Here is a 16,627-nt window from a genome sequence, read left to right on the forward strand (position 1 = left end):
AATTTGACCAGAATTAAAACTTCAGAGAGAATACAAAAGTTGGAGAGGTTATGAGTCAGGTTTCACACAGTCATAGTGGCTGTTACTGAACAGTACCTGCAGTACATGTACACATTCTTCAGTGACAATGTGTGGGTCTCATCTTTATGTGTTTCAGTCTGACCCTGATTCATTGGTCTTGTGAAGGAAAAGAATGCTTGAAAACATAGTGTACATCAAAGAGAGAGCGAAAAAAAAAAAGTTGTAAGGAAAACCATAAACTTTGAAGAACAGTCAATATTTTGGAACATTTTGTCACAATTTGAAAGACAGTTCATATTGTGGATAGTGAGGAACAGATAGACACTGTAATATTTTCAGAAAATGTAAGATGTATTTGTTTATATGATATACAGTGAATATATACTGTGTAGACTGAGAATGTTAAAAAACTGCATGAAGGATTTTGTACTGAAGATATTATGTATGATGACTTGATCAGGTGAGTCCCATTTATGAGAATTTAACTACATTCCTTTTGTATAATCATTATTTGCATCATTGTTAATGCCTTAATGTCCTTCAGCATATTTCAGTAGGATTTATTTTCAGCTATGAAACTGTAAAGGCAGAGTAAAATTTTCCATTGGTAGCACTGTTTACTTTCATAGAATAACAGAATCATGGAATATTCGGAGTTGAAAGGGACTCACAAGGATCACTGAGTCCAATTCCTGAGTCTGCACACAGGTTCACCCAAAAATCAGACCATATGTCTCACAGCATTGTTCAAATGCTTCTTGAACTCTGGCAGGTTTGGTGTCATGCTCTGGCGAGCCTGTTCCAGTGGCCGACCAGCCTCTCAGTGAAGAGCCTTTTACCTAACATCCAATATAAACCTCTCCTGTCACAGCTCCCTGCCATTCCCTTGGGTCCTGTTGCTGTCCCCAGAGAGCACAGCTCAGTGACTGCCCCTCTGCTCCCCTCCTGAAGGGGCTGCAGGCCACCATGAGGCCTCCACTGTCTCCTCTGCTCTAGGCTGGACAAACCAAGTGACCACAGCCACTCCTCATACTTCTTGCCCTCTCAACCCTTCCCCATCTTTTCAGCCCTCCTTTGGACATTCTGTAATAGTTTTATGCCCTTTTGCTGTGGCACCCAAAACCGCACACGACACTCAAGGTGAGGCTGTACCAGTGCAGAGCAGATCATAGAATCATAGAATCACAGAATCATAGACTATCCTGAGTTGGAAGAGACCCACAAGGATCATGAAGTCCAACTGCTGGCTCCACACAGGTCTACCCAAAAATTCAGACCATATGACTAAGAGCACAGTCCAAATCCTTCTTAAACTTCAACAGGCTTGGTGCCACGCCTATGACTCTGGGGAACCTGTTCTAGTGCGTGGCAACCCTCTTGGTGAAGAACCTTTTCCTGATATCCAACCTGAACCTCCTCTGCCACAGCTGGACTCCATTTATTTGGTCCTATCATGGGTCACTAAAGTGAATAGATCAGCGCCTGCCCCTCCACTCCCCCTCATGAGAAAGCTGTAGACTGCGATGAGGTCTCCCCTCAGACTCCTCTTTTCCAGGCTGAACAGGCCAAGTGACCTCAGCCATTCCTTGTATGTCTTCCCCTCTAGGCCCTTCACCATCTTTGTAGCCCTTCTCTGGACACTCTCCAATAGTTTCATGTCCTTTTCGTACTGTGGTGCCCAAAACTGCACACAGTACTTGAGGTGAGGCTGCACTAGCGCAGAGTAGAGCGGGACAATCACTTCCCTCAACCGACTATCAATGTTGTGCCTGATGCACCCCGGGGTATATTTGGCCCTTTTTGCTTCCAGGTCACACTGTTGGCTCATATTCAACTTGCCTTCAAACAGAACAGCCAGATCCCTTTCTGTGGGGCTGCTCTCCAGCATCTCATCCCCCAGTCTGTACATACAGCCCGGGTTGACACTTCCCAGGTGCAGAATCCAGCACTTCCTCTTGTTAAACTTCATATTGTTGGTGATTGCCCAGCTCTCTAATTTGTCAAGATCTGTCTGCAATTTGTGCAGATATACATATATATAATATATATATATATTTTCTTTTTCATTGACTAGAATCTAGATGATGAATGTGTACTAGATACTGAAGTTTTAGATAATTAGCAGTGTGACAAATCTAACCCTGGGTAACCACAGACTTATTTAACGTTAAAAGCTGGTATGAACTGAAGCTTAAGAATAGGGATGGTCATTGGTTGCCTCTCCCTTTTCCTTTGACAGATGAATCTCAGTAAAAGCTTTTATCCATGTTTATGATAAATTAGCTATTCTATATAATCTACTAATTTAGTGGGTCATTTGAGTAAACAATTTCTTACCACCAAGTAGTATATCTTAAATTTGATAGATGGGATAAGGTAGTAAACCAACCTGCAGTTGAAAAAGCCTGATAAACATGCATATAACAAAACACTTATTCTGCTCTATCCTTTATGGTGCACCTTTTGTCTAAATTACTCTAGTGGTCCCAAGTCCAGAAAATGTACAGTAGTGTTCACTACTACATGATAGGTGCATTAAAACTCCAGAGGAAAATGCAGGCTATTTAACATCATAATGGAATGTATTGTATTTTACTCTATTTGAGAAATAATGTGTTGTCTTGAAATTATATTGTGTATCCTATTATACCCGCAAAGGGCAGAAACCATTTCATACTATACAGTCTAAACTTTACACACCTTTGCATTGGAATTAAACTGAGAAACATTTTTTTTTAAATTATTTTTTATTTGATTATTTGTTTTTTGAAAACAAAAATTGTTTTAAAGTAAGCAAGCCAATTATCATTTTTTCTTCTCCAACTATGTGATATGACAATTTCAGGTGTAGACTGCAGGAGTCTGTGTACATTTCCAAGATAGTATACTTTCCTTTTTGTAGTCCTTTTCCTTCTCCTGCTTCCCTTTTTACATCTTACTTAGCTAATTTTGCATCCCACCTCCATGAAGGAATTGGTTCTTTGTCCTGGCTGGACCAGGGGCAATGGGAGGGAGAGAAGTAAGAAGGTTCAGGGAATTTTGATGGGGCTGGGGAATGTCTGAGAAGAAGAGCAAGGGAGCATGCTTTTTCTCTATAAAGAAAATTAAAGCTTGAAGCTTGAAGTAATCATCTTTTTAACCCTCCCCTCTCTCCCCTGTACAATTCTACGGAGAATGAAATAGTGATTTGAATTTTACAACCTCAGGTGCTTCTTAATGTTCTTCTGCTTATCTGCTCACGTTCTTCTTAAATGACAAGAATGGTTTAAAAAAAAGACACTTGAAAACACAGTCGTAGATTTGACTTTAAGGACTGATGTAAAGTTTCATTGTCTTAAACATTTCAAATCATTCAACTTACTTACTTAGATAATGCTACTGCAGAATTGTCCATTAAAGATCATGGGGAATCTCCATTTACTTTCTCTCAGGAAAAGGGCACTTTGGAAGATACATTCTTTCTCATTTCTAAGGGAACAAGGAAGAGATGGAGGCAGAGGAAGAGAGACTCATTGTTCATCTTGCGTTTAGGTAAGTACTCATTCAGATTTTTTCCAGTACCATAAGTAAAACATGACAGGTAAAGTGGAGTTTTGTGAGGAAGAACTGTATGACCAGCTAGTCTGAAATGTGAAACACCTTGGTTCCATATTTCTACCAAATAGGGTATATGCAAAAGACAACCTTTTTTTCATCTGGGATAAAAAACATACTTAGAAGTATAACAAGTTATTTGATTAAAACTCCTCATCTGAAAGCTGATCGATATGTAGTATTTTTCTTGTTCACTGAATTCACTTTTATACTTTTCTAATATCATGCAAATTAAATACTATAAAGTGACTGATCCCACTCTTTTCTGTATCATCCATTTTTATCTCTGCCCTTGTAATATTTTTTTTTCCTTTTTAAACATCAGAGAACTGTAGGCTTCTAATGCTGTATATTATTACAATAACAACCAATACCTGGAGCAGGCAAATCCCCTGTTAGTGTTCTGAAGCAGCAATTATTCCCATAGTAAAAAGCCACTCCTCTTTAAAAAAAAAAAAGCCTCTTAATTATCAGCAGCTGTCCAGCCTCCTCTTTTTTGCAAAAGTATTTTAAAAGTCATGGATGAACATGTGTAATTTTATCTCCATAAAATCCTCCTGTATGAAAAATTTTAGTCCATTTCCAAGCTGTAAGGACATTTGGATTATTTTGGGTAATGCTTGAACTGGACCAAGTATGAGTAACACAAGTGGCGAGTTTTGAATGAGCATCCAAATAGACACTTCTATTCACTTTCAGTTTGCTAATTTCTGAAACTGCATTTTCAGTATTAAAAAACAAAAACAAAAATAAAAATTAGCATGTTTCAGGATATTATGGGAAAGATCAAACTAAAATAATTTTCCATAGCAGTCTCTCCAATGATATTGGATTTTGGGGTTCTTCTGTTTTGGACTGCAAATTTGACATTCATCTCGACCTCCAGAAATTCATATATATATGAATTATATATATATATATAATTATATATATATATATATGAGTTTTTTATATATAATATATTATATATATATATTTTTTCCTCTCTTTACTTTTATTTTGTAAAATCGCTCTTCTTGCTTGTTGTAGTATGAAAGAATGTCTTATTTTCTGGGTCAGTCCTTGAAACCACCTAGCACAAACCTATGTTTCATTTTTGATTTTTGAGGAAGAGGAGATTGGGTTTTCCCATTTGTGTGGGACCACAGACAGCTTCAAACACCTCTAAGGCCAAGGGGCTATGCACAAAAGAGGTGAAATAAAACATTTTAGACTTAAGATAAGGCTCATACAGGCTTACTTAAATAAGAGTTTTTATTTCAAAAAATTGGCAAAGGTGTCAACCTAAACTGTTTTTGCAGTGTTGAGAAGGGCAATTTAGCTATTGTTAGAACATTTTTGTACTTGATAAGACAAACCCTGTCCCTAACTCCATCGACTGATTTATTAATTAGTCATATATTTCCCACTGGAGAAGTTCTTTCTCAGCCATGTGTGAAGAAGATGATTTCTTCAGACAGCCAGTACTGGTGGAATTAACCTTGCAGGATGTAAGTATGCTGAGATATCTAGAACACCTTAAAAGATTAAAAGAAAAAAAAAAAAAGAATTGGAGACCTACAAGAACTTTCACACAAAAAGAACCTAACTTTCTGATCTAAATGATGATCCAGCCCATAGTTTTACTTCCAATATCTTAATGTATTTGAGACTACCTATGTGAGAGAAATCTTCCGTGGTAGATTCTTACTTTGGAGATAGAAATATTTGATTTTTCTGATGTGAAAAATATGTGGATGGAAAAAATTAGTGTAGCAATTGGTTAATGGGTCAAAGATTTATTAATTTTTGAAGTTGAGTTCAGCCCAAGCTTCTATGAGCTCATCGAGCTCCTAGAAGAGTTATTCTTTTGGTTTTGTATTAAACTGAATGTAACAGTTGATTCTAAATTCGGAAGAGAGGGGAGCCTCCCGTCCCTAAAACAGCTGACAGGAACAAACTGTCTGCTCCATAGACTGTCTTAATCTGATGTATTGGGAGAAGGACAGAGCAGAAGGTTAACGGAGCACTGATTTTGTCTTTGAGAGAGATTACACCCACTGCTGCTATGTAGTGGGTATATGCTGCTATGTAGCAGCAGTACATGTTGGAAAGACGGACCCTACAGAATGGTATATTGTAATCATAAGGCAAAATTCTGCTGCATTTATTTCTTCTGCTTTCTAAAACACCTTATGTGAAGGTGTGTCAGAATAATAGTATATTGTAATGCATAAGAATGCACGTATTAATAATAATTTTGTTTTTTATTAATTTATTAATTTTGTTATTTATTAATAATAATTTTGTTTTTTGTTAATTTATTATTAATAATAAATTTGTCTGATTTTAAAGTGTCTAAGTGCAGACAAAAGAACTCACCTTATTTGTCAAATTCTGTCAATAGGTTTCTGGGCGATAGAGGATACATGCTTATCTTTCTTGTGATTCTCTAGCAGAAAAATAATGAAGGGGTTTAATTGTGTTTTAGATCTAAATTCAGAAGGACCTTTCATCTGTAACATCAGGGTTCATAGATTCTGATTAATCTGAGACCCCAGATGCCCAGGCTAAAGATAATAGTGGAGCCAGTTTTTGATAATTCTCTTAAGAAAAGCAGGGAACATCAACCTTCAAGAAACCATTGAGAATGAAGTTCACATCACAGTAGGCTCTAAACTTGATTGCAACTAATTTAATCAAGAGAAAAGCTCTTAGAATCTGCAGGTAATCTCTTCAGAACTTGTACAATAATAAAAAGTTGTAAGAGTTAAAAGTCAAGAGAAAACCGTGGGTGATCAGAAAGTTGATTACCTCGTTAGTCATGAAAGTCAGGCACCTGTGGTTCATAGCAGTCATGCTCGTTTCTTTCCTTAATCCCACATAAAATACTTCTGTGCAAGGGTCTTTAGGGACTGTGAGCTGTTTTCACAAGTCCTAGCTACCAACTGTTAAGAATAATTTCTGGAATGGAGATGGGAGATATGGGGACAATCTTGTCATTAAAATGCAAGTTACTTGTAGAAGTGGCAGAACATTGCTGTACAGGAAAATGTGTCACAATGAGATTAAAACATTCCCCTGGAACTTGTGTGTTAGACAACTCCAAACAGGGAAAAAGAACAAGTCATTTCAATAAAGCCCACTGTGAATTTCCTGGGATGGTTTTCTGTTGACTAATTGTTAGCATTTATTCATGTTAAAGCAATCAAATGCTAACACCAATTTTCTACTTCATTTTTATAATTAAAATAATGACTAAACTTTAAAATATTGTAGAATTAAGAGCATTTACAAAAGAATGAAATCAGACAGTACAATATATTTTATAGGGAATACTCATTCTCCATTCCCATAAGGAATTATTATTTTTTAAAGTACATAAATAGTCATGAGGTTTGAAAAAAATCTATTTTATTAAACTAATAGCAAAAAGCATATCAGACATTTCATAAAAATAGGAAGACTTAAATTTTACTATTTAAATACTTGGAAATAATACTTAGAATGTTTGTTTTGAAGTAAAAGATCTTACCTAAAGTGGTTGGTAACAATTTTTAAAAAGTCATGCATTTTTTTCAGTCTATCAATCTATGAGTTGAGGTGCAACCATTCCTATTGTAATTTACAGCTGGTGAATTAACCATGACATAGTGCTGTCATAGACATAGAAAACTCCCAGTGAAATAAAAATCGATGTAAGCAGAGCATTACAGAGATTGTGATGGCATTATGCCAATAATTTCTGAGGGCTTGCAGGTGAGTGCCAGTCTTTGATGCTTGGATCATTAGGGAGAGATTTGATGGAATCTGAATCTCAAGAGACAGTCTGAATATAACTGCAGTGGCAAAAACGTTGCTCAACAGAATGATTGTAGCTACTTTTTCCTTCAAACAACTCTGTTAGATGCACACTTTACTTGAGAAATGGGTTAGAGCTAACAAAGACACAGCAATACTTGAGGAAAAGGAAAGAATGAAGGGATACCTGAAAGCAGATGGTGCAGAAGCTAGGAGACAGAATAGAAAACATGAATATGCTAAGAAGAGCAAAATGTTCAAGGCCTGGTGGCTTAATACTTAAATTGGTATTCAAACCTTGTTATATGAGAATAAACTGATTTTATTTTGCAGAAGAATGTATTCTACAGCATATATAAACAGACTTCTAAATAATAGACTTGTATGCCATTAGAGGAATTTAGGAGTAAATGATCAATATTTTGGAAACAGACAGTTTGTCACTAGGGTGCCAAAATTTTGTAATTGTTAAGCAATTCTAATCCCACAACTTGTTACCCCATAAATGTTTTATGGCTTGAAAACAACATTCTCCACAAAAGAAAAAAGTAATGAGGACTCTAACTCTGTTGAATAAGCTTGTGATCCATTCTGCAGAAATAGTTAATACTCATTTTGTATAATAGGTCTTTCATTATAATTAAAACAACCTACATACAGATATTTCCTGATCACATCTTCCTGATCACACAAGAAAAGCTGCTGAGAGAAGTGGTTAGTCTTGATGGATGGGGAAATATTTTGTATGTATATATATATAATATTCATTTTGCTGATTCTTTTTATAACTTAACCTCAATGCTTGCATGAATTTAAGTACCTTCTTAAAACTCTCTTTTCTATAAATTACCAGGTAGAAACACAGATATTGAAGAGTCTGCTAAAAACATTTACAAAAGTAAAAACATACAGAAGCATTTTAATTATTAAGCAGCTCTTTGTATGGTTCATCTAAGACATAGTTGTTAAAATTGTATTCATTGGGAGGTCACACTCTGTGCAGCTTCTGTAACTTAACTCACTGTGTACATCAAATGCTCTTTACAAATTCTTCATGTATCTTTCTTTCAAATACATTTATTTCAAGAATGTTTTGTAATCCCAATACCTGCGCTCTTCTAAGATCCTTCTCCCATATCCTGCTCAAGAACTATCTCTTGGATCAAATTCAGAATTTATACCATTGCTTCCATGAACAAGATGTTACTTGAGTTGTCTTAATGCTTCACCTCTCTCCCCCCAAATTAAATAAAAGAAAATAACTGCGTGGTGGGTAGGTTAGTTGTTGGAACAAACTGAAAAGACTTCCTTCAGGACAAAAAGCAATCGATCCAGATAAAACAGGGATATTTGGGAATATATTTGGGAATGAACTTCACTATATACTTATTAATTATGGTAACTGGATGAGTACTAGTCATTGGATTTTCTCTTATCTTGTCTGTCTTGCTTTGTCCAGAAACAAGGCATCTCACTGGAATATTTGTATTCACCTGATATAATAATTTATAAATGATGATAAGTTTCCTTACAAATGAAAATTTGCCTGGAGTTTCTTGACTCATTAGTGATTTTTCAGAATTTGGTGTATTCAACATCCTCTCAGACAGTCTGCATTAGGATTCTGATCCAAATGTACCCAGAAAGAGAGCCAGTGTTAAAAGAAGAAAGTCTTTACTGAAGGCTTAGAGGATCAATGAGTTGAAGTGAGCTTCAGAACTACAACTATTTTACAGCCCCTCAGCAAATGATACTAACTGGTGCCTTTGCCATAATCCTCTCCAAGTGCAGATCAAGAATTGGGTACCAGTATAACTTGAATGATATTTTCTTGTGCATAAGGGCTTAATCCCATCACAGATTGAGACTATCTTGCTGCTATGACCCGGATTGCTAAAGAATTTTGCTGTGGTACCCTTTAAAGCTGTGATATATTCAGTTGTGTCAATCTGATGCAGAAAATTCATTTTTTCTGACTATTCAAATGGGAGTTCACTTTTCATGACATTAATGTTTCCTGACTCTTTGGTTTAATAAAAGCTGTGAGAAAAACTTGATATCTTGTGTACATCCCCTTAGCCCTCTTATTTAAAATAAAAATATCACAGAATTTCTGAAGATTTTTTTTTTTGAGAAAACATTAGAAACATTAGAAACATTATAATTTATTTAAATGGGTGTATTTACAGCTTGAGATTGTTGCGCTTTTTTTTGGTAGGTTTGAAATTGCTAATTTCATGTATATGTTATACATTTCTACATATATTTATAAAGGGAATTTAATATAGTGTATGTATGTATACAGAATGCACTTGAACTGTTAGCTTTTAAATTGGAGAGAATTAAATTATGTATTTTATGTTCAAGTTCGTCTTTTTTGATTCTACCACAAGAAAAAAGTTTTGAGACTGTATTCTGAGTTCAGAGGTTGAATCAAGATTGTCCAATCTATCTTAAAATAAATAAGAAGCTGCTGTAAAGAGCAATATTTGTAAGATTTTTTTTTAGAGAATTTAGACTGAACTTAGTTTTTCATTTTATCTTACAAATTATTGTTCAATATTTATTAAATTAAAATACATAAATATCCTTACATTGTATAAGGATCCTGTGTAATGAAAATACTAGGTTAAACAAACTGTCATACAGGACTTAAAATATGCATTGTTAATCAGCTCTTATTTCATTTTGCTATTTGTACTAATTCCAGCCTGGACATGGTAATTAGTACAGCTGGGAAACAGAAACTGTAGAATTGCTTTATGCTTTGTTCATTCCTGCTGTTTTCCTGTATCAGTAATGCTCCAAGGGATGAGAATGAATCTGTTCTTTTTGTCTTTGCCAGTCACTGCTATTTCCACACGCTTTATGGGGTAGAGATCAAATACACCATTCTCCATGCTAAGGTTTGTAATTATTTTTTTAATGAGTATCCTCATTTCTGCACAAAAGTTTCTTTCTGACAGCTTTGTGTGGAATTTAGGATAAGAACCTGAATAACTGTTCTACAAACATACAATCCATCCTTCTGATAGTTACAGAAACTGGTGATTTTCTATTTAAACATACTTATTCTGCTCTGGTGTTCTACTGCTTTTTCCTAAACATTGTAGAGGCCTAGATGTTTTGAGGCCTTTCTAGTCTTTGCTATCCTGTTGGCTTTAAAAACTTGATCAGAAAAGTGAATTAGTGTAACTTCTTGATGATTTTGTAATATAACATTGGTTGTCCTTTGATTTCAAAGGTGTTTGTTTTGCTCAGACCCATGACTGAGTCTGAGGTGTGGTATGATATTTTTGCAGATTATTTGGTGTTTTATTAAAGTGTGACTTCATATTGCAGAATTTAGCTTTTAGATCGATTATGTAGAATATCTATATATCACTCACCTAGAACAGACTTTAAGTATTTTTTTTGTATGTTCATTTGAACAATAAGTTCATAGATGAGCAGAAAATGTGTATCTGTTATCACATCCTGGCACGTATCAATCCCATTCAGTTTTCTGCTTAGCCTTACAGAACTCTTTGTCTGGCTTTAAGTGGCATTAGTAATTTTGACAACTAGAAATGGATTCCAGGACTAAACTCTGTGGTAGGTTATTAAATAGCTTTTGAAAGTCAATTAAATTCATGATAAGAGAGTTCATTTCATGTGCTTTTCTGTAATGGTCTTTAGTGAATGTTTCTTCACTAGACAAAATCATTGGTCCTGAATCCAATTAACTTTTTTTGCTAGCCATTAATTCATCTCATACAATATTGCACTTCAGAAGAATTTTCCTATGACAGACAGTAATGCAATTCTTCTTGTTGAAGTCACTGTTACTGCCAGTTTGATATATTTGGACAATGATTTCACATTTCTACTGCTCAAGAAAGATGTAGGTTTACAAAAACATTTAATTTAACTGTCTATTCCATTAGGACATATGTATCAAGTGTTCTTAGTATGTTTCTGTGATCAGAAAAACTTTTGCCAAAATTATAAATTGTAGCCATTGATTTTGCTATTTTGATGGGGATGGTATAAATGTTCAGTTCATTTGTTCATGAGCTGACACAACTGAGTAACCCTTTCCCTCCCTCTCACTATTCCTCTATTTTGATGGTTCTTTCTCAGCTTTGATGAACTTCAGTTTGTTCTTTCTCTGTAGTTCTCTCCATTCATTAATCATCAGGTTGCACTTGCCTTTTTTGCCTTTAAAATCAGATGGATATCTGAGCTTTGTCAATATAAATTGTGCAGGTTTGAATCACTGTGTGACTGTGGCAAATTGCTAACATGTTATTTTGGAAGCTGGATATATGCTACATCTTTTGAAACAGATTTCCTTTTGCTAGAATGAATTTTTATTGAGCATGCCATGGTGAAGGCTCTTCAGCTGACATGTTTTTTTAACACCAGTAGTATAGATGTTTTTAACACCAGTGCCAGAGTAGACCTTTTTTATTATTATTTATTTTTTTTTCTGTTTAAAATATTTCTGATTAACATATTTCAGGATCTCAAGTGGGTAACTGTCTCCTTCCATCAAGAGGGAGATTTCTGAGTATTTATATATTACTATTATATTCCAGTATCTAAAATTAGTCTGGACTATTTCCATCTGTCCTAGATTTTTCAGAACTCAGTTTACATCAGACTTAAATACAGAGTGAGGTTCTAAGAATGCTGTCAACAGAACAACCATTTTTACTATAATGTTAGCTTAATCTTGCCTCACCGGCTTCTGTTTTGATGAGGTTAAGTAGTTCTGCTGTTACATTACTGGGCTTGAAATGAACAATTGTAGTAAAACAAATACATTTCTAAGCAGCTGCAAGTTTGTCAACAAAGGAAATGCTCCTTCAGTATCTGAGGGAATGAATGCTTGATGGATGAAGGGACTGAGAGAAAGATGGTGACTGAGATAAGAGACTAAACTGTTCTCTCTTTGAATGTATTTTTAGTACAGTGTTATCTAAGATCTGGATCATGGTTTAAAGTGAATCTACAAAAGTCAGCAGCTGAAGTTAAACTTACTGCAGTATGAGAATGACAGCCCTGGAAGGTGTTATTCTAATCTAAAATGTTCAAAATCACCTTTTTTTCCCTTTAAACAGAAAATGTAATATTTTATTTCTGTTATATGGGAAAATATGCTAAAAAAGTGAGAAAAATCTCTTGCTTTTACTGTGGAACACACTCTCTTTAAGTAAGTTTCCCAAAGACAACTAGTTCCCCTGCTGAAAATAATGACATATTTTCCAGTTTCCAGCTCAGTAGGAGCAAGGTCATTTTCCTCTCTATTTCTGCAAAAGTTATTTTCCAAACTCATTTTAATCTGAATTGAAAATAGATTGATATTTAGGTGAAGTTCAATCAGTGTTAAGAGTGTAGTGTTAATAACTTTGATGTGTGTTATTGGATTACAGAATGTAATAACATTTTCTTTAGTTATTCAAATGATTCTTCCCAGTAGTTCAGAATATTTCCAATCAGACTCTTGCAGATAGTGAGGTCCTGGGTCAGCTACTTACAGTACTTAGCTGAAAGAGAAGAATTTCTGATGACCCCTCATGATTAAATACGTGAAAAAAAGCTTGTTCAAAAACTCTTTAATCTCTTCCTTTAATTACAGAGATTCTTTAAAAAATATTATTTATTATAATAATTTATTATATATATATATATATATATATATATATATATTTTTGGGGGGGTGGTTATCAGTCCTAATACATGATTCGATATATTTCACTCTTGAATGTTTCTGGGAGGTTCAATGAGTGATTTGTGTATCTTCACAAGAATAGGTTGAAATACTATAAAAAGAGCAATACTGAGTTTATAAACAAATCCTTTCTTCATTTGCAGCATTAGCAATCTTTGAATTTACTTGAAAGAGTAAAGCAGATAGAGATTTTTTGTTGTTGTTGGGTTTTTAAGAAATTCTCATTTATGTTAATAAGAATAACTACTGTAATTCTGTTCACTTAGGTGAAATAAAAATAATTAATTTTTGTGTGTCAGGGCAAAAACTGATCAGTTTCTGTTGCATGGAATTTTCTCCCTTTTATCTTGGTGTGAGTATAAAAAATAGTTGAATTATTGCTGTTTTTTTTTTTTTTTTTTTTTTTTTACTCATACATATGTTTATTAAAAGCCCTTTCTTGCAAGCAAAAGTCTAGAGCAAATGAAATTATTAACATTATTAGGAAAAGATTTTAAATAGTTAAGCAGTATTGCCAATTAAAATGCATATGTTTATGATAAAAATATTATATATCTGAAAGCTCCTATCTTCCAGTGTGAGGCACACTATTTTGAAAAACAAAACAAAAACAGTTTTGAAACATATTCTTAATTAATAGATGGACAGGAAGGGGATGAGGGACTGGAGGTGAGTGAAAGAGCTTAAGTACGTGTTAAAAAAAAAAAAGTTATATAGATAACTAGAAAATAATGTAATCATTCCCATTGTAAAAAGAAATGTGGGAAAAGTAACAGCAACATGGAAAGAAATAATCTTCCATAGATGGTACATAAATAGACAATTGGATAATAAATGTTTTTTAATTTGTTTGGTTTTTGGTTTTGTTAGGAATTGTGGGGATTGAAGAGATTACATATCACTTAAGAATAAGCAAAAGGGTACTTCTGGGTCTTAATGAATAGCAATTGTATCTTTTTGGTGGTAAAATTCATAGAACCGTAGAATCCTAGAATGGTTTTGCTTAGAAGAGACCTTAAAGATCATCTAGCTCCAACCCCACCTGCCATGGGCAGGGACACCTCCCACTAGACCAGGTTGCTCAAAGACCCATCCAACCTGACGTTGAATGCTTCCAGGAATGAGGTGTCCACAACTTCTCTGGGCAACATGTTCCAGTGCTTTACCATCCTCTGAGTAAAGAATTTTCTCCTTATAACAAAATCTAACCCTACCCTCTTTTAATGTAAAGCCATTACTCCTTGTCCTATCACTACACTCCCTGACAAAGAATCCCTCCACCGCTTTCCTGTGGGCCCCCTTTAGGTACTGGAAGGACACTATAAGGTCTTCTCAGAGCTTTCTCTTCTCTGGGCTGAACAACCCCAACTACCTCAGCCTGTCTTAATAAGAGGGGTGCGCCAGGCCTTTGATGATCTTCATGGCCCTATTCTGGACTCATTCAAATATGTCAATGTCCTTCTTGTGCTGGGGGCCCCAGAACTGAATGCAATAATTCCAGATGGGCTCTCATGAGAGGAGAGTAGAGATGGAGAATCACCTCCCTCACCCTGCTGGCCATGCTTGTTTTGATGCAGCCCAGTGTACGGTTGGCTTTCTGGCACTTGGAAACAATGAGCCGGTATGTACCTACAGGGCAATTAATTTGTTAACTTTAGTAAACATTGATCTTTAAAGACTAGATTAAGTAAGATAAACTTGACTTCTTTGAATTTTAGAATTAAAGATAAAAATCTAAATAGAGGTTTGTTCAAGTATTAGTAAAATAATTTGTTCAATATATTTCAATTTTTATTTCAATCATTACTCCAAATGGACTTAAAAAAGGACTATTTATATGTGTGCTTACATTCTTTTTCAGTCCTTTAGAAAATAGAATCATAGAATGAGAGAACACTTTGGGTTGGCAGGGACCTGACCTTAAAGTTCATCTTGTTCCAACCCACCTGGCCAGAGGCAGAGACATCTTCCACTAGATCAGGTTGCTCAAAGCCCCATCCAACCTGGCCTTGAACACTAATGTTGAATTGTGTAATTATGCCTACATAATGTCTAAATGCCTAATGTGTCCATATTTCCATGCTGCATGGACCAATAGGGTTATATTCAAAGTAAACTGACTTTGGGATACACCACTTATTGAAATCTAACTAGAAAACTGAATTGACACTTGTTACTATTAATTGTGTATGTTACTCAAATGCATAAATCAAATCACCATAAAACTGCAATCAGTATGCATATAAGCAATTCTCCTAGCTCTCACTGCATTCTTATGAAGTCTATATTTTCTTAATCACTTTCTCATTTCTGAACACCTATGCTATATATTTTTTTTAAACAATAATATCACATAGAGTCCCCACTGTATTGTATTTTTTTTTTCCTTGGAAAAAGATAGAAGCAGAATGGGAAGACACTTAATATCTCTTTCCACTGTTTTACAGAAAAGCAAACAAAAAAACCAAACAGACAAAAACAACCTGCATGAGAGTGGGTTCACAGATCTAGCACTCCTTGAAAAAAATGTATGATGAGTTGGAGCTCTCAGTGAAATCTAGTCTTCAAACATTTTACAGGTAGTTCTGCTACAAGTAGAGTTCTTTTCTTGATAAAAAAGACAGCAAGAAAACATGTTTGAAGGGATACATGCTATCAGAATGTTTGTAGTGACATCCACATTTCAAGAGAAATTTGAACCAAATGACTTGAAGATTTTATACAGATGACACTGAATCTATTAAAGCATTTCCTCTCTTCCAATCAGGAACCGGACTGCCACAACTTTTCAAATATGATGGACGGTGGCTTAGCAACTACATCTGTCTGTTCCTTCAGGATCCATGGATGTATCTCACCAGATCCCATGGACCTGTGCAACTTCACGTTCCTTAGATAGTCTCAAACCTGAGACAGTCTATCTACAGTGGGCAGTCCTTCATTCTTCTAGTCCCTGCCTATGCTTTCTGGGTCCCAGGCCATGTGCCTGCAGATCTTGTTGGTGAAGAATGAGGCAAAATAGTCATTGAGTACTTCAGCCTTCTCCATATCCCAGGTGACCAGGTTTCCTTTTCCTTCTCCAGTTTCGTTCTGGAGAGGGCCAACAATTTCCTTAGTCTTTCTTTTATCACCAACGTACTTATAGAATCCTTTCTTATTTCCTTTGATGTCCCCGGACAAATTTGATTCTAAAAGATCTTTAGCTTTCATAACCCGATCCCTGGCTGCTTGGGCAATGTCTCTGTATTCCTCCCAGGCTATCTGTCTTTGCTTCTATCTGTATGCCTCCTTTTTCTGTTTAAGCTTGGTCAGGCATTCATCCATGTACGTCTCCTGGCATTTTTGCCCAACTTCTTCTTTGTTGAGATGCATTGGTCCTGTGTTTGAAGGTGATCCTTGAATATTAACCAGCTTTCCTGGGTTCCTTTTCCCTCCAGGGCTTTTTTCCATGGTGCACTACCAAGCAGATCCCTGAAGAGGGCAAAGTCTGTTCTCCCAAAGTCAAGTGTAGTGAGC

General features: G+C 35.3%; 1 long non-coding RNA gene across 5 annotated transcripts in view; it reads left to right on the plus strand.

The window, feature by feature from the left end:
* LOC310889204 overlaps nt 1-16,627 on the plus strand; it is a 130,086-nt gene that overhangs the window by 28,524 nt on the left and 84,935 nt on the right. For all 5 annotated transcript variants that reach the window (XR_014576450.1, XR_014576451.1, XR_014576452.1 and 2 more), the window contains exon 4: nt 3,453-3,552. This is a non-coding gene — a long non-coding RNA (uncharacterized lncRNA). The remainder of the gene's footprint in view (nt 1-3,452; nt 3,553-16,627) is intronic.

This window comes from Anser anser, assembly GCF_964211835.1.
Source record: "Anser anser genome assembly, chromosome: Z".
Taxonomy (NCBI): Eukaryota; Metazoa; Chordata; class Aves; order Anseriformes; family Anatidae; genus Anser; species Anser anser.